This window comes from Phascolarctos cinereus, unplaced genomic scaffold (genome assembly GCF_003287225.1).
Source record: "Phascolarctos cinereus isolate Bilbo 61053 unplaced genomic scaffold, phaCin_HiC Scaffold_1;HRSCAF=81, whole genome shotgun sequence".
NCBI lineage: Eukaryota > Metazoa > Chordata > Mammalia > Diprotodontia > Phascolarctidae > Phascolarctos > Phascolarctos cinereus.
This window is the reverse complement of record NW_027555514.1, coordinates 262639614-262664178: the sequence shown is the minus strand read 5'-3', so window position 1 is coordinate 262664178 and position 24565 is coordinate 262639614. Positions and strand designations below refer to the sequence as shown.

The 24565-nt window shown below is 39.0% G+C and overlaps 1 long non-coding RNA gene across 1 annotated transcript in view; it reads left to right on the top strand.

Annotated features, from left to right (window-relative positions):
• The window catches only part of LOC144454482 (uncharacterized), a 35465-nt gene extending 12005 nt beyond the window's left edge, over positions 1-23460 (top strand). Inside the window, exon 3 of the long non-coding RNA XR_013482909.1 lies at positions 22325-23460. This is a non-coding gene — a long non-coding RNA (uncharacterized LOC144454482). The remainder of the gene's footprint in view (positions 1-22324) is intronic.
• The last annotated feature ends 1105 nt before the right edge of the window (positions 23461-24565 follow it).

Here is a 24565-nt window from a genome sequence, read left to right as displayed (position 1 = left end):
AGCCAGGGTCAGCCTTTGCATTACAATAAACCATTAGAGCGGAACTCTGAGGCAAACTAAGGCTAAAAAAAAAAAAGTCCTATTAACAGTTAAATTCTCTCAGCATTGTGTTGAATTTATGGAACACATATTATGCAATTCAGTATGCCTTATTATACACCAGGGTACAAAATTAACACTTCAACTGAATTTCCTTTCTCTTTGGTTGAGCTGTTGAAAAGTTCTAATGAGGATAACATGGAGAAAATCTGTTTAAAAGTTCGACAAAAGAATGTAAGGTTCTTTGGTTCTTCTGTCCTTAACAGCAAATCACAATTCCTCCACCCTTTCTTGTGCTTTGAGATCCCTGCCCGTGTTTTCAATTCAACAATTTAATAAATGTTCATTCAGACTCTTCTATAGAAGACAGCATAGTACAATGGAAAGAGAATAGGTTCTGGTTTAAATCCAGCTCCACTTACTACCGAGGTAACTCTCGAGAATGTGTGCTCTCTGAAGGGAGCAACTGGTTTGTCTGCCTTTCTTTGTATCCCAAGCACGCACTTAGCACAATGCCTGGAACATGTTGTTCACTCATGTCTGAACATGTCTGAACATGACCCCTTTTAGGGTTTTCTTGGCAAAGATACCGGAGTGGTTTGCCATTTCCTTCTCTGTGCTCATTTTACAGATGAGGAAACTGAGGCAAACAGGGTTAAGTGACTTGTCTAGGGTCACACGGTTAGTAAGTATCTGAGGCTAAATTTGAACTGAGCTCCTCCTGACTCCAGGTCCAGCACTCTATTCACTCCACTACCTTACTGCCACACCTATAAAATAGCAAGGGCTTAAGAAGTGCTCATTGACTGACCATGTTTCCTCATCTGAAAAGTGTTTGGAGTAGCTGGCTTTTGAGGTCACTTACATCTCAAGGTGCATGATTTGTCTGCTCCTTCTATGTGCAAGGCCTTGTTCTATGGCTAGGAAGATGGGGAAAAAAATGATGGTCCCTGCCCTCAAGGAAACTTACAAATCTAATGAGGTATTATAGACACTTGGACAAATACTTTTACAAATACTAAGGAGGTAGATCAGAGAAAATCCCTAATCAAATTAAAGTTTTCCTAAACAACCTGATAATATAATAGACTATTGTTATGCATGATAACATAATAGGCTATTGTTAATGGTTCTTCAAGTTGAAGAAATTCAGCAAGTGAATCTGATAGGATTATAGGATGCTGACCAAGAGAAAAAATCAGCTGGTGGGGCACAAGGCACTTCTAGTGATTGAATGATGGAGCATTAGACACACCAATTGGCCTTTAAAAAACACCAATACCCACTCTAGGAAAATCAGCTCTCCAGGAAAGAATCAGCTCTTGATGAGGCTCTCAACTCTTGAGGGCTTGGTCTTTACCTTCTCCCTAGTCCCACCTTCAAAGTTCAAGGGTGGGGAGGGAGGGGGGAGATTTCTCTCTCCTAACCTCCATAATCAATTGCATCTTGCAAAAAAAAGCACGTGGACTTAGGAGGCATATGCTTGCACAGAGGCTGAGAAGGTGATTCAAGGACATGGCTTACTGAACCCCAACCATCAGTGTAGAGAAGGCGAGTGGAATTCTGAATTACTTAGACGTCTAGCCTTCTGGCGGAGAGAAAAAAATTTCCAGGACAAATTTCCAGCACTAACTTTGAGCATTACTTCAAAGGTAATTCCAAGTTCAATAGCTCCAGACACTGAATCTTCTAGAAAGAGATTTCTTTATATATCCTTCTTGAAAAAGAAGACAGTCTACATGCCTCTTTTTTTAAAATTTTTTATCAGTTTATTTTGATTTATCAACAATCACTTCCACATGCTTTTGAGTTTAAAATTTTTCTCCCCCTTCTTCCCCACCACCCTCCCCAAGACGGCAAACCATCTGATATAGGCTATACGTATACATTCCTATTAAACATATTTTCACATTAGTGATGTTCTTAGTAAGAATTAGAACCAATAGGAGGAACCACAAGAAAGAGGAAATAAAACTCAATGGAAGAAAAAAAAATAGAAAATAGTATGCTCCAATCTGCATTCAAACTCCATAGTTCTTTCTTTGGATGTGGATAACATTTTCCATCATGAAACTTTTGGAGATGTCTTAGATCCCTGTATTGCTGGGAAGGACTAAGTTTATCAGTATTAGTCATCACACAACGTAGCTGTTAGTCTACATACTTCTTGCACAGCATCCAGTCAACTAGTTTTTGTTGTTCAGTCATTTTCAGTCATGTCTGACTCTTTGTGACACCATTTGGGGTTTTCTTGGCAGAGATACTGGAGTGGTTTGCCATTTTCTTCTCTGGTTCATTTTATAGATGGGAAAACTGAGGCCAACAGGGTTGAGTGACTTGCTCAGAGTCACACAGTTAGTAAGTGTCTGAAGCTGGATTTGAACTCAGGTCTTCCTGACTCCTGACTTCCTGACCAACACTCTAGCCACTGCACCACCTAGATACTTATATTTGAATAATTAGTGTCTATTATCAATGGTAGACCATGGTCAATGAGAACAATTGGAAGATATTAGCATTTCTTCTGGCATGGATTGCCCACTTCACCCGTCTCTTGGTCATATATATTCCCTAGGTGTATCCTTCTTTACTTGTTATCTGTTTGTGTCCATTCTGTATTTGTGGGAGAGGGTGGCCTAGGTTCATGGAGAAGATGATTTGCTGTTATTTACCCTACTAAGCCATTTCAGTAGATGTCTTTGCTTTGAAATAATCTTGTTCTTTGGTTGACTATCGAAAGGCAAACACACCAATGGGGGCTTATGAGTGTGGACCTAGAGAGTACTCAGAAACTGGGCTAACCATCAGTTAGCCATCCTATGAGTCCAGGGTGGGAAGAAGGTGCCCTCATAGTGCTACCAATATGAAACAGAATGTGATAATTATAAGGGAAAAAATCCAGTCAAAATGCTATGAGAAATGGTAGAAAGGAAAAACCACGTTCAGTTGTGAGCATCAAGGGAGGCTTCATAGAGGAAATCTTACTTGAATTAACCTTTAAAGAAACAGAAGGATTTCAATAGAATGAAGTGTTGATGAAGTGAATTCTGCATATGGGAGCCAATGCATAGAAGTGGCAGGGGACAGGATGAGATGAGGTCTTTTAATAAAGAGAAATCTAGAGTTATTTAAAGGACTAACCAATTTCCTAAAAGGGATCCAGTCTGCTCTCTTCTTACTTGAATCTGGGTCCTGCTGATTGTCTATCTACCGGCCCTTAAGATAGCATCATAGAGTCAAAGAATTTCAGAAGTAGAGGGAACCTTTGAAATTATCTAGACCAAACATTTCATTTTAGAGTTGAGGATACTGAGGTCCAGCAAAGTTAAGGGACTTGTCAAATATCACACAGCAGACTGGTTGTTATAATATGGCTTTGGTTTGTAATTGAACTCTGGTTTTCTTGATTTGCTTCAAATTCACCCCCATTTTAGCTCACTTTGTTGCAAAATGAGTAAGCCTTTCTAAAATTTTATAGAGCTTTTTTTTTCTTTTCCTTTTTGTGATTAATCAGTTTGGGGAACACCCCATCTAATCCTATTAGTATTTTTTAAATGTTATTGATAACATTTGTCTATATGTCACCTATATTTCCCCTTTCCCTTCTCCTATCCCACCCAAAGAACAAACTCTTATAACAAATAATTTTTTAAAAAAAGAGGAAAAATGCAGGGCAGCAAAAGTAAAACATCAAAAAAAGTCTGACATTGTATTCATGGTTCCACATCCCTCCTTTGCCAGAAAGAAAACCCAAGTTTGGGCATTAATTAGAAAAAATTAAGTTTTGTTTGCATTGTTATTGTTCATTCTATTTAATTGTGTATGTGATATGTATTGCTAAGGAGACAAAAGCTGTTCCATTAAGTCCATTTTCAAATACATTATATATAATTTTCCTGGCTCTGTTTATTTCACCTCAAATCAGTTTACTTGTCTTCCCAAGCTTCTCTATTTATAATAGACATCCCTTTTTACAATATGATTATATATATTCATGTATGACAACTCAGTTATTCGTCATTCAGTGAGCATCCACTTTGGATCCAATTCTTTGCTACTACAAAAACTATTATTGTATTTTGGTATCTATAGGATTTTTCTTTTTATCCTTGATTTCCTTGAAGTATATGCCTCTGAGATCTCTTGACCCTAGAATATAAAGATTTTAGTCATTTTCTTAACATAATTCCAAATTGCGTTCAGTCATGATTTTCAGGTACTCTGATGATTCTTAGACTCTTTCTCTTTACACTGTTTTCTAGTCTGTTTTTTTTTAAGTATGTGTCTTACATTTTCTATCTTTTTTCTAAAGTCCTTTGATTTTGTTTTAATTTGTTTCCAAATTGCTTTCTAAAATGGTTGGATGAATTCACAGTTCCACTAACAGAGCATTAGTATGCCCATCTTTCCTTAACCCATTCAATATTGACCATTCCCATCTTGTGCTATCTTTGCCAATTTGCTGGAAGTTAGTTGACATTTCAGGGTTATTTTGATTTGTTTTTCTCTTGTTATTCGTGCTTTAGAGCAATCTTTCATATGATTGTTAATAGTTTGCCATCTTTCTAATCATATTAAAATTAAAAGCCAACTCACAGAAGGCTCCTGAGTTTAACCTCACAACTTAATAGATTTATATCTTTGTATACAAGCTTGTTTACCCTTCTCTAATTATACTCACCACTCTGAAAGAATGAGATACTATAGGAATTGAATCTTATACCTATGATAAGTTCAAACACTAATTTAACTCTTGCCTAGGCCATGGAATGACTACAAATTCAGATCAAAATGGCAAGATCTTTCCCACTTACAGCTCATTACCGTAACTTGGATACTTTAATATTAATCTAATAACTCATAGATTCAGTATTGCAATGGCAAACTTCCACTTTCTGTCAACCCTGATAATAGAAATTGGCTATGAGGGCTATGAGCAGGGACATGGTTATAACAGCATCAAAACTGATCCTCAAGGCCTACACCCTGTAAGTACCCTAGCATTTGGAACCAGGTGGACAGATTTCTTGTATGGGAAAATGAAGAGTCCACTTTAGCCTTTTCTCTACCATATTTTCAGGGACAGTCACTGGCCTTAGATCTCACATGTTGCTTCCGTTGAGCTGCTGACTCTGACTTTGTTTCTCTGAAAGTACTTATTTAAGGCTTGTCCAAGGACACAACAAACCCAGGAATGAAACTCAGAAATTCACAGTAGGGTTGGACATAATTGTTATCAAAACCAAATTATTATTGCAATAAATTAGTGTACAAATGAAAAATTAGTAGGCTTTCTAAAAATCACACAAAAGATTTTTATGAAGCATTTCTTCCTAAAAGTATTTCCCTTTCTTAAAAACAGCTTAAATTTGTATTGTCTGCTGCTGAGTGAAGTGAGCAGAACCAAGAGAACATTGTACACAATAACAGCCATGTTGTACAATGACTAATATTGATAAACTTAACCCTTCTCAGCAATACAAGGATCTAAGACATCCCCAGAGGCCTCGTGATGGAAAAGAAAGAACTATGGAAGTTGAATCGCTATCATTTTTTTTCTCTTCTGTTGAGTTTTATTTCCTCTTTCAAATGGTCCCTCCTATTGGTTTTAATTTTTACTTACAACTTCATTAATGTGAAAATATGTTTAATAGGAATGTAGACGTATAGCCTATATGAGATTGTGCGCTGTCTTGGGGAGGGTGGTGGGGAGGAGGGGAGAGAAAAATTTTAAACTCAAAAGCATATGGAAGTGATTGTTGATAAATCAAAATAAAAAAAGGAAAAGAAAAGAAAACAGCTTAAAATTTATCCTGATGTGAAAAGGAATAATCACTAAACTTTTATGAAGTAAATTAGTTGGAAACCTCTAAAATGATAGGTATCTCTCATTCAACCTTAAAGCGAAAATAAATCTTTAAAATTGGAATTTATCAAAACTAAGTTGGTGTAAAATGTCCTTAAGTAACACAAACAAATCCCCAAAGTACTATAACAAACTAAATTCATAGCTACCACAAAATTCCTAGTTACCACCTTCCTCTCCGCAAAATGGTGTTTGTAAAAGGGAGGAGATTCAGTTTTCATAAGCCAAGAAGAACATACCCAATTAAATTAGCCTTATCACAATAACAAAGGTCTTTAAAAATTTACTCAGTACCTTTTCTTCCCTTTGTCTTTAAATATATCATTAAAAATTGAGAAAATAATTACATTCTGGAATCTCACATAGATAATGAATGTCATCTAACATTCTGCCTCTCCTGTGCATTCATACGCATGCCTGCCTGCTTTGAGAGAAATGCAAAATAAATGTGCATACAGCCTAATTCTCTTTGTCTTCTTAGACCAAACTCTGGAGGTTGACAGTTAATAAAACAACTCTACAGAAAATTCCACATCCTAGCATATTTACAAGAACTATTGATTTCAAAACCATTAACAGTGTTAGACTCTAGCTGCTACCTAGCTGAAATGAATACAGCTTGCTTTTACCTTGAGCATCAGAATTCCAGCTAATTTTTCATCCAGTTAGCTTTTTTTTAAAATGCTATTTCTGGAAGGAAAATTAGTTTTTCCAAAAGTGCCTAAGAAATGTTCAACAACCAGCTCTCCAGGGGAAAAAATGTACCAACAACACACTTTAAGTTTAATTTGGAATATTCCTAACATTTTTACAATTACTCCCTTAAGTATAGACAATCAACAAAACAATAAATCAATCCCCGATTTGTAGTATTTGCTGATTTATGAGGTGTAAAAGCTCACATTGAAAATTAAACAATCTTCCAGCTTCGAGCTAGCTCCAGCATACCCCATACAAGAAGAAATAGGGCAAGGAAACATCAAAACATTGATGTGGTTTTAGGGGTATAAGGACCCCAAAACTATCGAGGTATGGGGTGGAGTTATCTGGAAAGAATCTGCAAACTCAAGCAGTCTTCCAGTCAAGGGGCAAAAAGTTTATTATATTGCTAATATAGCGGGTGGAGCTCCTTAGGGAACTTGACTGGAGTGATGCTAAAGCTTACATAGGAAACTCCTATTTATGTAAGGGGAATTCTTACAGGATCAGCTTGTTACTGTACCAGGGAGAGAGGGACAGCATGTTTTACTGGGGCCCACTCATGAGTAGTTGTCAGAGATAGTGTCTTTTGGGCTGGGGAGAGATATGGTCTGAGGATTGGGGTCCGAGCACAAGCACCCACACACCCCATCATTATGACTAGAAAATGGGATGGATCCATAATCACAAAGGTGAAACAGGTTGTCGTCAGTCAATTCTTCCCCTTTCTTATCAAAGCCTATAGAGTTAACAGTGGGTACACCCTGACATTGGTGATCTCATCATCTGTCTATTTGCTTGAGTTTCAATGGTTCTAGTAATTATGAAATTAAAAACTTCTTGGAGCCAGGTTGTGCGATGACTAACTTTGATAGACTTAGCCCTTCTCAACAATGCAAGGATCTAAGACATCTCCAAAAGTCTCATGATGGAAAATGTTACCCACATCCAGAGAAAGAACTATGGAGTTTGAATGCAGATCGAAGCATGCTGTTTGCTCTTTTCTTTCCTTCTGTTTTGCTTTGTTTCTTCTTTCTTGTGGTTCCTCCTATTGGTTCTAATTCTTCTTTACAACATGACTAATGTGAAAATATGTTTAATAGGAATGTATATGCACAGCCTATATCAGATTGCATGCTGCCTTGGGGAGGGAGGCAGGAAAGAAGGGGGAGAAAATTTAAAACTCAAAAGATTATGGAAGTGATTGCTGAAAACTAAAAATAAATTAATTTTTAAAGAGGAAAAAAAATAAAAATTAAAAACCTTGTTGGGCTCCACAACTGAGACTCTGAAAAGACCAAGTAAGTCAGGAACTTCCTCACCCACAGTATTGGGATATTTCCCTGTCATCTTGTTGTGTGAGTTTAGTATTTCTCCTTCAGAACTTGCCTGTTTGGATAAGGGTCAACGAGATGATACACCTGTGTGTTTGAGGAAGAACAAGGACCCCCTGGAAAGGGACTTATTGGTCTGGGCAGACCTGTGGGCAATGGGAAAGACTTTTCAGCATAGTAGCAGAAATGGCAAAGCAAGGCACTTGAGATGGAAAGACAAAATCTGGGGGCAGGGCACTCAATGAGTTATGTTAGCCAGGATATTAAAGGAAGGAAGCAGTCAGTATACATTGCAAGACTGTCAACACAATTCTGTGGTTGGAGGAAGATGGCATGCATGGAATAAGGGAGAGGAAGAGCCAAATAGGACTCTTGGGCATGGCTAAGCAGCGTGTTTGTGGTGGTTAGGTTTACTGGCAATGTTCCTTTTGTCTCTGTCTTTGTGCTCTGCTTATCATTCTTCCCTCCAAAAACAACAGTCAGGAAGTGAGTGAGTGAGTGAGTGTGTGTGTGTGTGTGTGTGTGTGTGTGTGTGTGCGTGTGTGTGTGTGTGTGTGTGGTGGGGGTGAAGGGGGTGTCTTTGCTTCCTGGACCTCTTAAGGCTGTTTTATTGCCCCAGAGCTAAGTACATTACATTCTGGGAGTGGTCTCTGATGATTCTTGTCTCAAGTTCAGTGAACAGCTACAAACCTCTTTGTTCAACCTGAGATCACTCATTCATTACAAACTGGGGACCCAAAATGGAGTTATGGCTGGGACAGAACCTGGGAAGCTCACCTGAGCTCAGCATGAAGAGATATGATGCCAGACAAAGTCCATCTAGTTTATCTAATAGTGCCTCTTAACTATCAACTATCTCTGCTTTTATGGTATGACGCCTAGGGAAGAAATGAGCAGCCTTGGAAAAATAGAGAAGGATAAAAAGACTTCATCCTATCTCTTCACCATTTCTTTTTTTTTTCACTTACACTCCATAGGGAAAGCTAAAGTTGTATGGGGCAGCCAGGTGGCTCAGTGGATAGAGTACCAGGCCTAGAGTCAGGAAAACACGTCTTCTTGGGTTCATATCTGGCTGCAGACACTTTCTACTGTCTGACTGTGGGCAAGTCACTTAACCCTGTTTGTCTCAGTTTCCTCATCTGTAAAATGAGCTGAAGAAGGAAATGGCAAACCATTCCAATATTTTTGCCAATAAAACCCCAAATGGGATCGTGAAGAGTCAGACATGATTGAACAACAACAAAGTTGTATAGTCATACAGAGGTGTTAACAGGAAATTTTGATAAACAGAAAACAGGAGTAAGATTCAGCTACCTTCAGAAGAAACCCAGAAATTCAGGCTATGTTGGTACATTTTTCACAGGAGGTGGGGTGAGTTAGGGACTCTAGGTTAAAGAGCAAGATAGGGCCTGTAGTAAGGTTGTGAGAAGAAAGGATGGAAAAGAGGGTGAAGAACACTGCTGAAGAGCTCAATACTAGGCATAAGGCATTTGTCAGGAAAAGAGTTAAGGCTATAGTGAAATCATTCTTCTATTCCCTCTCCTGTTCTGCTTGTGACAGACACTTCCATTATGCAGCCTTGGTTCAAGATGAGAAATAGCTCTTGACATACACTCCCAACCAACAGATGCAACACAGCACGGCTGGCTATACCTTCCCCTTTTGGGCTCTAGGGCAGCACTTCTTAAACTGTAAATATAGGGTGCTGACCCACAGTTTAAGAAAGTGCTAAAGGGGTTGCAAGTGGAAAAAGTTTAAGAAGCCCTGCTCTAGGGTACCACCGAGAAGCAGCAGGCTTCTTCTAATGCTGCTAGCTCCAGCCCCCATTCCACTATGTACAATTAAAATCATTCACAAAGAGCCAGTTAATATCTCCTGAATATCAGTGATACCAGTGATTACTGCTCTACTATCAGCTTAATTAGTTTATATCACCTCAAAATCATTAATCAGCAATTAACAGCTGTCGGCTTTTATAAAAGGATATCTCCTGAGAAGATATAGCAAGGACAGAAGCACAAGCACATCCTCCTGAACTGGGGGCACCTTCTCCACTCTACTGAGTGTTCTCAACCTTACAGCAGCTGCTATTCCCACCAACTTCTCTTTAGGTGGGATACAGCTGATGGATGAGTCGTTATCCTTACTTGCATTGAGACATTAAGTGATTTGCTCAGGGTCACATGAGGCAGGGCTTCCTGGCCAGGAATGACTCTCTCTTTACCACTTCACAGCGCCATTCTAATAAGATGAATGACAATATGGTGTCGGATTGTTATGAACCAGGGGCGGGGAACTTGCAGTCTCAAGGCCACTGAGTCCAAGTTTTGCAGAATAAATCCTTTTGTTAAAAGGATTTGTTCTGTAAAGTTGGGATTCAGTCAAAGTGCTCCACTTGAGGACCTAGAGGGCCATGAGGGTCACATGTGTCCTCGAGGCTGCAAGTTCCAACCCTATATGAACTATACATATCTCCAATAATAACTATGGTATTTGTTGTTGTTATTAATAGCTAACAGTTTATAGTTCTTTAAAATTTACAAAATGATTTACATTCATTTGAAGCTTGCAATGACCATTTGAAACCCTATAAGGTAATACTATAGATATTGTTATTCCCATTTTACAGATGAGGAATCTGAAGTGCTTTTCCCATGGTTACACAACTAGGAAGTATCAGAAATAAAATCTGAAAGACCTTTGGAGCCAGAAGATCTGGATCTGGGCTCTACCACTTACTCACTGAGCTGGAGGGAGTCCCTGCTAGGGAGCAAGGAAACAGCCCAGCTTTGGAGAGGGGCCAAAAGCTCTGCATGAGTCATGTAGAGCCACAAGTGAGTTTCCCAAGGTATGGATGAGGGCAAAGCAAAAGGGTGGAAGCAGGGTCTCAATCAGGAGCATGAACTGGTATCAAAGGACCGTAAGAATTTAAAGAGTGTGAAAGACACGTGGTCTGGGTTCAAAGAGGTTTCTGGGATGCAGAGAATAAGAAACATCTGAGCTTTTCAGAGTTCAGAACAATTTATCACATTTGCCATCTTATAGGCATATGTGCATGCAGCCCTTCACACCTTCCAGCTTACTCTGAATGAGTTTCAGCTGGGACAGCTCCCAGATATCCTTAGGGGAAAAAGACTTCGGGAAAACATCTATGTCTAAGCAGTACTGGACTCCCGGGTGGTTGAACTGAAGCAATTTATACGAAAGTAAAAATGTACAGCACTTTTAGTAATTATATTCATATTTAGCATCAGACCTCACACCTGTTTACCTGTAAAGTGCTTTGAAAACTCTATAACTCTTATTGTTGTTGTTGTTGTTATTTTATATTCCCAGTAAAATATAAAGTCATTGAGCATTCACTAACCTGAGCTCTATGAATTTTTAAAAATATATTTTCATAATTGCATTTCAATATAACAGGTTTCCTCTGCAATCTTAGGTATTTTATTTTCTATAAGATAAAATAAAAACATTTTTTAAAAATTTATAAAAAATAAAAGCATTTGAAAACATTATTCTGAGGAATCCATAGGTTAATTAGACAGACTGGGAAAAGCATCCTTGACCAAAAAAGAAAAAGAAAAGGATATGAACTCCCATCCTAGAGCCTTGCACAGAACCTAGTACACACTTAATAAGTGCAAATCATTCTTGTTGATTGGTTTTACGTTTTTTACACCTCTTAGTTCTGTGACTAAGAACAATAATTTTAAAAACTCACTGTAAAGCATAACATTTTAAGGTTTGCCAAAATGTTTTTCCCACCTCAAATCTGTGAGGTTGGCAGCATTTTGAAGATGTGGTTTGGTGGGGAGAAAAGTGTCAAAAAGCATACTCAATCCTTTCTTACGCTTTCATTAAAAATAACTTGGATGTATACAGAGAACATTCTTATAAATATTTTATGGAGAAGAAAAAGTAAGCATAATGGTCAGCTGTAGCTAATGTCTTTTAAAAATTAAATTATTTATTTAATGCTTGAAATTGAACCTGAATACAAGTGTTTTGACCCTCCTCTCCTCAAAAAGACAATCAAGATGGTATTGCCATGATCCCAAAACTCCATTTCGTGGAATATGCTTTCATTAAGTTTTTTTTTTATCAGTGATCAATATAAGCACTTACATTTGTTTATTAACTATAATTAAATTAATTTCAACACATAAAATATAAGGACTTTTCATTCACTTCCTCTAAATCTCTGTTAGGATTGATTCTTTGTCCATTTATTTTCATTCTCTTCTGCTATGGTTAGAGTTAATCTGGTTCTTCTTTTTTTCCTCTTTATTTTGTTCCTTAAAAGTTATTTCAGATGACTTTGTATTCCACATACTTCTTGGTCTTAATTGAGGGGGAGGGGAGAGTGTAGATCTGTGATTTTGTCAATGTGGAGAACTTCCAGAGCAGAAACTCCTTCCACTGTTGCAAATCTGCAACTCTTCTATAATTTATCATTTTAGAGTTTAGAGAGTTACAGGTCAAGTGACTCACTCATAGTCACCCAGCTAGTATGTGTCAGAGACAAGATCCTCCTGATCAGGTCCTCCTGATTTCAATTCTGGTCCTCTAGCCATTTTACCATGCTGTTCCTTAATTATATTATACTATTTCTTTCCATTAACATAGCACAGTTTATTTAACCATTCCCCTGGATTGTTGGACTTTTAATCTTCGAACAACTAGCACTCTTTTTGTTTGTTTTTGCTAATATGGTCAGGGTATATTCCCCCAAATGATTGTTGAACCATGTGTGATAACATTGGCTATTATTTTTTTCCATTCTTTTAGAATCTCCATCTCTTGAAAAAAATACCCAAACTCTTAGAAAATTGATTCTTCCTTCTCCTGTTTAACTGGGGGCGGAGTGTTGGGGGGGGGCGTTATATGACCTTTTGATTGTCTTCATGAAGAAAATATTTATAATGTACAAAGTTGAGCCTTTTAAGTAGTCTACAACACAGGTGTCAAAGGCACTGCAACTCACAACACTCCCTAGCGAGGCTGGAGCCAGATTAAAATGTAATTAGGAAATATTTAACAAAATAAATTAAAGTACAATAGAACACAGATACTATTAATATGTGATTTTCTAGGTCACTATACTGCCTACAGGGATCCTTATATATGGTTTAATGGCCCCCATTTCTATTTGAGCTTGACACCATTGGTCTACAAGGCTTTGAATCTTTCATTCCTTGATCTTGAATCAGAAAAGAAAACAAAGAAATATAAAATGGAAAAGATCTGTCAAGATGTATAGTAAATTCTTTTCTCCATCAATGAAAGAGTAGCATCTATCATAGTTGGATTGTAACAGCAGTCACAGTTCTCATCTGTACAATGAGCAAGAGAAGGAAATGGCAGACCATTCCAGTATCTCTGTCAAGAAAACCCCAACTGGGGTCACAAAGAGTCAGATACAACTGAAACGACTGAACAATGAAAACCAATTACAGTTCTCACCCGTACGGAGCTAGAGCAGGAAATGGCAAACCACTCTAGCATTTTTGTCAAGAAAACCCCAAATGGGGTCACAAAGAATAGGGCGTGACTGAAATGACTAAACAACAAAACCCAGTTACAGTTTCATGGGGAATGCTAACAGTCCCTAATGTGCCACTTGAGGATATAAAAATGTCATTAAAGAAAAAAAAGATGAAGAGTGGCTGGCTTGAAGCAAGATGCATAACAAAAGTCCATGCTAGAGGAGATCTAAATCTGAAGGCACTGAGGGACTGATTCTTAAGCTCTACGAAAGAAGGAAATATATCAAATTCTTAGAAACATTCTTGAATATGATTATTACCCGAAAGGCAACCTGCAAAATATCAATAAAGACTTATTCATATTTCACTTTTCCATCTCTACACAATCTTTATGAGAATAAAAAGGCATGTTTCATGGAGGTTGGAGAAGGGAACAAGTAGACTTTTCCAAATGATATTCCACAGCAAAGCACGTCTTATTAGTTGCACAGTTGACCAAAGATTCAGAGAATACCAAATGCCACTGTTTATTCTTTGTTGTCTACAAAAAAGAATTATATAGAAGCACAAAATTTGACAGCTGGAAGGCATCTCTGCAGCCAACCAGTCCAAACCATACATGAAAGGGACATGTCAAACATGAAAATTTTGTTTGTGCTGCTGTCTCATACATTTTTTTAATGTCTGAGGGATGTGAAATATTGGTCAAGTGATTTACAAGCAGAAAAATTAATGTTATGTTTTCAGAGACTGGGGACCTCCAGTTCTGACTCTCCTTTTATAACTTTTAAATATAAAAATATATTATTTCCAACCCTATGCATGTTGGACAGCCTTGCAGTCAAAAACTATAAAAAGTTCCATTTTATCATCTTTATCACTGAAGAGAAATCTGAAGAGAACACTGGAATTTAGGTGCTTTTATTCATATACACATTCTAGACTCGGAGATCAAGGAAACGCATCAGAGTGACTCTAAAAGAAGAAAATATGGCAGAAAAAAAATAAATGCTCTAAATCACTAATAAAGAAATGGAAATTAAAACAACTTAAATTAGCTTTTTTAACTGGCAAAGATGATGAAAGAGTGAGGAAACAAGCATTTATTAAGTATCTGATATGTGCCAAGAGCTTTATAAATATTGTCTGGTTTGATCCTCACAACAATCCTAGGAGGGAGGTGCTAGTATTATCCTCATTTTGTAGTTGAGGAAATTGAGGCAAACTGAGGTTAAGTGACTTGCCCAGGGTCACAGAGCTAGTAAGTTTCTGAGGTCAAATTTGCAGATCTTCATGACTGGGGCCAGAGCCCTAACCACTGTACCACCTAGCTATTTCTAACATTTCACAAAAAAATAAAAATGATACATGTTGGAAGGGCTGTGGGAAAACAGGCACATTAATGTACTATTGATAGAGCTGTGAACTGGTTTAACTATTCTGGAAAGCAATACAGAACTACCCCCAAAATCACTAAGCTATGCATTCACACTTTAGCAATACCACTACAAGGATTATACTACTATAGCAGATCAGAGAAAAAGGAAAAAGACACATATGTACAAAAATATTTATAAAAATGCTAAAAAAAAAACCTGGAGACTTAAGGGGTGACTATCTCTTGGGGAATGGCTAAACAAATTGCTGTATATGAACTAATGGAATATTCTTTCACCATAAAAATGATGAAATAGACAGTTTTTAAAAAACCTGAGAAGACTCATATAACCTAATGCAGAGTGAGGTAAGCAGAACTGAGGGAACAAGAATACAGTAGCAATAACTTTGAAAAACTTAAGATATCTAATCAATGCAATGACAAACGATTCCAAAGGACCAAAAGAAGCACAATGTCTATCTCCTCCTGCCAGAGAGGAGATAGACTCAAAATCCAGAATGAAACTGACATTTTTCAATGTGACCAGTGTGGACATTTGTTTTTCTCAACTAAGCATATTTTTTTCTTTCCTTTTTCTTTTTTCTTTTGTTTTACTAGAGAGAAAACAAATGTTTGCTAATTAGGAAAATAAATGAAAATTTTAAAAGAATACCTAAACGGTTTTCCTTGAAGCCTAATTATGTAGATATATCAAGAACTGCTTGTGTGATGAAGATTTTCTCTAAAAATTTTATTTTTTAAAACCAGAAAGCATAATTATACTTTTCATATCCTAATATTTCTTGCACATTAAAAAATTCAGAGGTTAATGACTGGGGAAATCTAGGTGAATACAGGAAAAAGAAAATGGAGAAACTTCGTTAATGCTAACTGGGAACTGAGAAAATTAAATATTGGGTTTTTTTATATTTGATTCCATTCTTTAATTGATTCTATTCTATAACTGCCTAAGCCTTGTTTCATTGTGTCTGAGTTAAGTTCAGAAGTTTTCTCTCTGATCTAAGTTGCCCCATAAATCACCTTAATTCAAAGGAATATATTATTTCTATGCATCTTACTGCCCATGAACAATTAAGAGAGACTTGTTATTTTACTAATGAGCTTTGTATATCCATTTAGAATTAAGGGAGATCTGTTATCTTGCTAACAAGCCTTACAAGATGCAAATGGACACCAGGAAGTCTGATATCTCTGCAACACTGACTGTCCTTCAAGAGAGTCTGGTGTGTTATCACTATGACACTAACTAGCCGTGTGGGTGGACACCACCAATGAGCTTTCCATAGCAATGATGGAAGTAGGGGTCGTTGCTAGTCCTGCATTCTAGATTTCCATCCAATCATATTGTTTTCCATCATCTATGATGCTTCAGACTCTCTAACCAATCATATCGTTTTCCATATCCGATAATTTTCTGTTTTTTTGTTCTCTTGTACTTCCCAGAACTATAGGAAGATTAGCAAGCCCTACCTCATGGTCTCTTGGCTTACCAATCAGCTGAAAGAACCATTTTATTAGTAATTGCTAGCCTTACCCATAAATTGAACATACTCAGAATTCTGTGCTTCAATTCACCTTAATTTCAATGATGATAGAATTCAAATTTGTAGTCATGGCTTGGGTGGTTGCAGGGAGAAGAATGAAGGAAAAACTGAAGAAAGAACATGTTGGAACAAACAAAATACTTCATCTATTGACAGAAAAAAAATTATGGAGAAAAGAATAGCAATTGATGTCCCAAAAAAAGTCTTCAGGAGACCTATTTCTGAGATAAGGGAAAGAAAGTCTTGAGCTTTTTTGCTAAGCTTTATCTTTCATAATTATAAGTGATGCTTATGAAATCCATCTATGTTCAACACTCAATGTAAGAGGGAGCTTACAACTTCCTTAAGAATTCAGTGATGAAAGAGGATAGATACAGTGGATTGAGACAAAATAATTTTTATATCTCCAGAGCTTTGCCTTAGAAGAGATTCAGTGCCACATTTTAGGCCACTTAAGTTGTCAGTAGGGGAAAATATGCCACCTTTGAGGCTCTCCAACAAGGTATCATTCATTCATGTGTCAAAATTATGCTTTGAGTTAGGCAATGCCCATTCAGTAAATCCTGGGCCTTCTCTAGTCATCCTGATTGACATCAGGCCAGTGGGCCAAGATAGCTCTGGAGGAGAAAGTGAGGCTGGTGATGTTGCACAGCCCTCCATCACTCAAATCAAAGTCAATCGCAAGTCATAGCATTGTCTCCCTGATGTCATGGTCCTCATCGAGAACAAAGGACAAACCATGACAATTCCACACAACAAAATCACACTTGATTCCTGGGAAGATTCAACAATAGAGAGAATCTTGTTCTCCAGTCTTCCAACTGTTCATAACACAGGCTTCGAGGAGGGAGATGTAGGCTCACCAAAGTGGGTAAGAGAAGGAATGAAGGATCCTCCAGATGCTCCTGTTTGGCAAAGGCCCTATACCGATGACATCAAAAAAGACTTCTATATGAGATTCATTAGCAATGACAAGTTTTGCCTATGTAACCCCAGTCCTAAAGCCCATTAGTATGACGACTCTTTCCTTATTGGTAGAGAACAATAATGTGAGTCCAAAAGAGGCATAGCTGTCAAGAGTGGGAGGAGGGAAGGCTTTTCAGTTTTCTTTAAGTCTTTGGAACTTCTTTGAGTCTCCTTGGGCTTTGGAGGCTTCTGGCTTCTAGCTTTGAGGGAGAAGATGGAAAATGCCAACTTCAGGTTGCTGAAGGAAAAGACTCCAGGGAGACTCTAGGAGCTGGCAGTCTCCATCATGTCCCTAGCCTAGCTTACTACACTACAGACTTTGGGGAACTTCCCTTTGGGTGAGACCTGGAACTCTCCAGCTTGGTTGAGCTGAGTTACCTCACTCCCATTGGGTGAGCTCCTTCACTCTGTATTGCCTGGTATATATTCTTATATGTGTAAGTTTTAGTTACCAAATTGGATAGATGGGTTTCTTTGACAATTCCTATGGGTTCATTGTGGAACTAGTATTTGGTGAGAAAGGAGTCAAGCCTTGGATATAAAACTTAGGGTCCTGACCCCCAATAATGAAATAGTGTTAGGAAGTTATCTTGATTGATAACATTAATGGGAGCAGATAGATATAATTCTAGCCCAGGACTCCCTCCCTCTGAGGAGAGCAGAGTGGGCAAGTTTCTGGCCCCAACTCGTTGCTTCTCTTTCAGGCAGGAAGTAAAGTCTCACTTGGAGAAGGATAGGGGATGGGGAGAAGAAGCTAGAGATGTCTATTCTGCCTCCCTATGAGCCAACCCACAACACCCCCATGCTACATGTGGGGAACAGCCCTCAAAACACCTTAGTAGTTGGAGAATGTCTATCGTAGAAGCTATGATATACACTTGGATGGATAAACCACAGAGCTGATCCAGCAATGTGTGAATATACAGATATATGAATATCAATAGAAAAAGAATCTCGTTTTTACCTTCTTTGTATCCCTAGCACTTAGCACAGTGCCTGGCACATAGTAAGCACTAGACAAAATGCACATTGGCTGACTGATTGGACAGATACTCCAAATGAATACTGACCTGGGCCCAGAACCATGTGCTCTTATTATTAGGAAATAAGAGTTAACATTTATATAGTGCTTTAAGGTTTGCAAAGACTTTTGCATATATGATCTCAATTGATTCTAGCAACAACTCTGTGAGATAGGTACTGTTATCATCCCTATTTTACAGTTGAGAAAACTGAGGAAGACAGAGATTAAATGATTTGTCCAAGGTCACACAGCTGGTAAGTGCTTGAGGTAGGACTTGAACTCCTCAGGTCTTCCTGAATCCCAGAGCAATACTCTATCCAAGGAGTGGGAAACCTGCAGCCTTGAGGTCACAAGTGGCCCTCTAGGTCCTCAAGTGTGGCCCTTTGACTGAATCTAAAACCTGCTCTATCGTCTAGGCCACCAAGCTGGTTAGGTTCATATCAACGAGCCTTTATTAGATATGTACTATGTGTAAGATCTTACATTTGGGTGTAAAAGGTTGACTTTGTGAGCACAAGATGGAGAGGCATAGTTAGCAGTTTGTCTGAGATAAGACCGGTTTTAGGGAATTACAGTCTCAGCTTGCATCAACAATGTGATATGGCAGGCAAAAAAGCTAATGCAATTTTGGGCCACATTGAGAAAGGCTTATTATCTCCATTTGCTCCATTTGTATGTAGTATGTTGCTTGGTATCTCCTCATTAGATCGTAAGCTCCTCAAGGGCGGAAAGGCTCTTTCACCTCTCAATGCCTGGCACGTAACAGGTACTTACCCCCTTCTTCTTGTTGTTGTTTGTCCTTCGTTCTTGAAAAGGACCATGTGATGCCATGACATGCAAGTTAATTGGATTGAAGTGAGGGAGGGCTGTGCAAAGTCATCAGCCTCATCATCTCCTCTGGAGCCATCTGGGTCCAGTGGGCAGATATAGATAAAGATGCTTGCTGGCTGACTGACTGACTGACTATCCAGCTGTGCTCTAACATGGTCAGACAACATCTGGAGTATCATGTTGACTTCCTAGAATCCCACTGAAGGAAAGATTTTGATAAGCTGGGAAGCCAAGATGGTGAAGGGTCATGGGAGAATGGATCGATGGAACTGGAGATGTTAATCTGGAGAAGAGAAGATTTCAGGGGAAATAGCAAAGATCTCTCAAATATTTGATGTGCTTTCTGGTGGAAAAGGAGGAGCTATATAACTCTGTATTTTTTTTAAAGCCTATCCTACAAAAGAGAAATTCAGCCTGTCTTGCTTGGCCCCTGAATTCAGAACTACTTAGAGTAATAGATAGAAGGGACAGAGAGGCAGATTTAGGCTTGATTTTGGAGGGGCGGGGGAATGTTTTGTTTTGTTTTGTTTTTAATAATTTGGACTGTCCAGAAATATAATAGGTTGCCTTAGGAAAATAGTGGGTTTCTCATCCCTGAGGTCTTAGGCCAAAGGCTGTATGATCTCTTATTGGGGATGGTGAAAGGCAGATATTTATTGAGGCATGAGCTAGGCTGAGACTCCTTCTAACTGAGGGATTTTGAAATTCAGTGATAAGAGGGAACTCTCTGTCTGAGGCCTCCACTCTGGGTCCCATTGTTCCCAGTGGGATAACCAAATCACTTTCCTCTCTGACAGTAGACAGGCCAATTTGAGAGGATAAAGTCTTGAGAGGGTATGGGTGCTAAAAGAGAAAGAGGTATGGAAGAAGGAAGGAAGATGATGAGGTTGAAAACAATATCACCTGCTTTGCAATATTGCCCAGAGCTAGTCTTGAGTCCTGTTGGTAAGTGTACACTTGAAGAGATGTAAACAGAGGCTCATGAGATAAGATTCTTCTTTAAGGTTGAAACCCTTACTTAAATAAATAATTAGTTTTGACCAAGACTGGGACCGGGGTTAGGCAAGGTAGGCCATTGCTTAGAGTATGGCTTCTAGGAGAATGAAACAAGGATACTTTCTAGCATTTATTATAAATGCACACATTTTAATGCTAGAAAATTTGTCCTTCCTGGTGCACAAGTCTGTGTTTTGGATAAAGTGGCCAGTGTTGTAGGGAAGGCTCAAAGATTCCAGTTGACAAGATTATGCAGTACAAAGCTACAAGAACTGGTTGTGATTAGAGATAGATAAGAAGATGGAAAGAAACAAAGACACAGAGAGAGAGAGAAAGAAAGAAAAAAGAAGGGAAGGAAAGAATAAAGGGAGGGAGAGAGGGAAGGAGGGAGGAAGGAAAGAAGGAATGAGGAAAAGAAGGAAGGAAGGAAGGAAGGAAGGAAGGAAGGAAGGAAGGAAGGAAGGAAGGAAGGAAGGAAGGAAGGAAGGAAGGAAGGAAGGAAGGAAGGAAGGAAGGAAGGAAGGAAGGAAGGAAGGAAGGAAGGAAGGAAGGAAGGAAGGAAGGAAGGAAGGAAGGAAGGAAGGAAGGAAGAGAAAGAAGCACTTACTATGGGTCAGATCCCAGGCTAAGCTCTGGGGATGCAAATACAAGCAAATATTCTAATGAAGGAAAACAACATATGAAGGGAAGCTGTAAAGGAGGAAGGAGGAGTTAAAGCAGCTAGTGAAAAAGAGGGAGGAGGAGGAAGAGGAAAAGAAGACTGAAGAGTCAAGTTGGGAGGGAAGTAAAGTATAACTATAGTCTGTTCTGCAATAGTGGTCCAGGCAGGTAATCAGAAGAGCAGAGCCTCAGGGTAGAGGTTTCTCCTGGATGGGAAGGCAGTTAATGATGATATTAAGATGGAGGAAAAAGGAGGAACAGGAAGACAGAGAGTGAGGAGGATCTGAGCTCAGATCCCAACTCTGATGATCTTGGGCAAATCACAACCTCTCTGAACGTCAGTTTCTTCATTTGTGAAATGAAGAGGTTGAACCTGATAGTCTCTGAGGTCCTTACAAGCTCTAGATAGAGCCATGACAAGCACAAGACAATTTTTGAACCTTGCTCGGGGGACGAAAATGCTTTGCCCATCTCTATACCCAACCACAGATTATTAAAGGAAAGCAAACTTCATAAATCTTTCATTATTCAGTCCAGGAAAGATTTACTAAGTGTGTGCCCTGTGCAGAGAACAGAACATTGCTGATTCCAAAGAAATGAAATTGACAATCACCCAAAAAACAATGGAAAGGAACACAGTAGATGTGACCATGTTGGGACCTGATCACAATTAGGAATTACATGAAGCAGCTGTGAAAAGGATGTCATTAAGGAAATCCCTTGCACAACCGCTTCTGTGTAGTATGAATGAAAAAAGCGGGGGGGGGGGGGGGGGGGGGGGGGGAGGCTGCCTAATGGGAGTGGGAGATGACCAAGGGGGACTCTATAGGGGACAGGATGGTTCAGTGGAAAGGCACTGGATTTAGGGTCAGAACACTTAGGTTCAATCAATGAATCCATCAGTAAGCATTTATTAAGAGAAAATGAGCCCCTTTCAAATAGCTATTGGGTCTTCCTTCTATCCCCAGAGCCTGGCACAAAGAAGGCACTTAATGAATCCTTGTTGACTAGCTGATTGAGTAATTAAGAGCTTACTATGTCAGGAACTGGGTTGAGTGCTGGGGATATCATGAAATGCAAAAAACAGTCCTTGCCCTGTTGCTCTGCTACTTCCTACCTGTGTGACCTTGGGCAAATCACTACACCTCTCAGCCTCAGTTTCCTCATTTGTCAAATGAGTGGGTTGGATTAGGTGGTTGAAGATCTTTCCAGGCCTAAAACTCTGATCTATTCATTCTATGTGATCTTGGACAAGTTATCTTGGGCCTCAGTTTCCCCACCTGTAATATGAGGACTGGATGGCCTGTAAAGTCTTTACTATTCTAAGGAATCCTAGAAAGATGGGGAAAACATAAGGAAGACAGGAGTGTGCTGGTAAATATTTAATAACAGGCTAGGGGTGGGGGAGACAATGTATTCACAACATTCTTTTGAGTTTAATCTGTGTTGTTCACATTTTCTCTATCACTTTCTTAAGTCTAGATAATCAACAACAACAACAAAAAAAAACAACCCACCAAATCAACTCAGTTTATACCATTTGCAGAATTCTGAGGTGGAAATGCTCACACTGAAAATTTAACAATGGGCTTTCTCAAGCCAGTACAAGCTAGCCCTAGCACCAGAAGAAGTGGGAAGAAAGACACATAGTACATCAGTGGAACTTCCTGTAGCAAATTTAAGGGAGCACATAGACAGGACATGCTCAGGATGCACAGGGATGGATGCTTTGTAAAGTTCAGTCAAGTCAACAAGCATTTATTAGGCACCTACTTATATTGAAGGCACTGTGCTAAGTAAGCGGTTGTGATCTCTCTCATTGGAGGAAATACTTGCATTATTGATGTCAAAAATTCATTAGACAGGGGTGGAGTCAAGATGGCAGAGTGAAAGCAGTGACTTGCTTAAGCTCTCCCCCAAACCCCTCCAAATACTCATAAAAAATGGCTCTAAACAAATTCTGAAACAGCAGAACCCACAAAAAGACAGAGTGAAACAAATTTCCAGCCCAAGACAACCTTGATAATCGATCAGAAAGGTATATTGTGCCAGGCTGGGAGTGCAGGCTGCAGCAAACCTGGAGCAGGACTCAGAGGACTGAATCTCAGGCAGCTGGGGAGGTTTCCAGACTCCTCAATCCACCAATGCCAAAGACAACTTAGAAGGTCAGTGGAAAAAGTCTGTTTCTGTTGGTGCTGAGAAAGGAAGGCGAGGTCTCAGCTCCATTCGCCAAGAGCATGGCCCTAGGGGGGGCCAGCTGCTTCTGCCCACAGACTGAGGGGGAATCCAGTGGCTGATCAGAGAGGGATTGCAGGGATCTCTTTGCCAGTGCTGAGGCAGGAATCTCTTGCTTTGCCCGTGTGTGGATCTGGGTCACAGTTCTGGGCAGCGGTGCTGGGGTGAGGAGGAGTGCTAGCATGGTGGAGCTTGTAGTGGCTATGGAGAGAAACCCCTCCTCACAGTTACAGAACGGAAAGGAATACTTGTGGTCGCAGGCCAGGAAAGAAGTAAACACCTTGCCCCTTGTTGTACCACCTTGGAAGAACTGAAAATTTACTAGTCTCTACAAGTATCTCAGAAAACAGCTGTACAAACCCCTGAAGCTTGGGACAGTACATTCTCCACATTGGAAGCAGACTCTTACCTTAACAAAGAGTTTAAAACTCAAGTAATTGGCCGGGATCATGAGCAAGCAGGCAAAAAGAGTCAGACTATATTATCTTACTTTGGTGAAAAGAAGATCAAAATATACAACCAGAAGAAGACAACAAAGTCAAAGCTCCTACATCCAAAGCCTCCAAGAAAAATATGAATCAGTCCCAGGCCTTGGAAGAGCTCAAAAGGGATTTGAGAAGCAAGTAAGGGAAGTAGAGGAAAAAACTGAGAGTGATGCAAGAAAATCAAAAAACAAGTCAACAGCTTGCTAAAGGAGACCCAAAAAAATACTGAAGAAAATAACACCTTAAAAAATAGCCTAACCCAAATGGCAAAAGAGGTCCAAAAAGCCAATGAAGAAAAATGCCCTAAAAAGAAAAATTGGCCAAATGGAAAAGGAAGTCCAAAAGCTTACTGAAGAAAATACTTCCTTAAAAATTAGAATAGAGCAATTGGAAGCTAGTGACTTTATGAGAAATCAAGACACAGTAAACAAATCCAAAAGAATGAAAAATTAGAAAACAATGTGAAATATCTCATTGGAAAAACAACTGACCTGGAAAATAGATCCAGGAGAGAGAATTTAAAAATTATTGGACTATCTGAAAGCCATGATCAAAAAAAGAGCCTAGACATCATCTTTCAAGAAATTATCAAGGAAAACTGCCCTGATAATTAGAACCAGAGGGCAAAATAGAAATTGAAAGAATCCACAGATCTCCTCCTGAAAGAGATCCCCAAAGGAAAACTCCTAGGAATATTGTAGCCAAATTCCAGAGTTCCCAGGTCAAGGAGAAAATATTACAAGCTGCCAGAAGGAAACATTCAAGTACTGTGGAAACACAATCAGGATAACACAAGATTTAGCAGCTTCTACATTAAAGGACCGCAGGGCATGGAATATAATATTCCGGAGGGCAAAGGAGATAGGATTACAACCAAGAATCACCTACCCAGCAAAACTGAGTATAATCCTTCAGGGGAAAAAATGGTCATTCAGTGAAATAGAGGACTTTCAAGCATTCCTGATGAAAAGACCAGAGCTGAATAGAAAATTTGACTT